This window comes from Sinocyclocheilus anshuiensis, unplaced genomic scaffold (genome assembly GCF_001515605.1).
Source record: "Sinocyclocheilus anshuiensis isolate Anshui unplaced genomic scaffold, SAMN03320099.WGS_v1.1 scaffold544, whole genome shotgun sequence".
Classification (NCBI taxonomy): Eukaryota; Metazoa; Chordata; class Actinopteri; order Cypriniformes; family Cyprinidae; genus Sinocyclocheilus; species Sinocyclocheilus anshuiensis.
Window position 1 is genome coordinate 2,581,539 of NW_015555763.1, and position 341 is coordinate 2,581,879.

Consider the following 341-nt stretch of genomic DNA (forward strand, 5'->3'; position numbering starts at 1 on the left):
GATTGGAAAATGGTGCCTATCAGGGCGATTGACTCACTTTTTCAGAAAGAGTTTTGACTCTGGAGCCTTACGGACCAGCCTTTCCACGCAGATTTACACTCTTCCCCTCCTTTCCACTTAGTGTCTTATCCACAGCCATGTGTCCATTATGTTTTTTTAAGAGATCATTTCATGTTATTACATTTTAAAATACAAAACAGATAAGAAAATGTCACTTAATATGAAGATAATGATACTTCTATTATTATTGATGATGATAAGAGAAAGAATAATTATGGTAACAATGACACTTGCTGTCATTATACATTTTAGTTAATCATGAAGGAGCTGTTTATTATTTT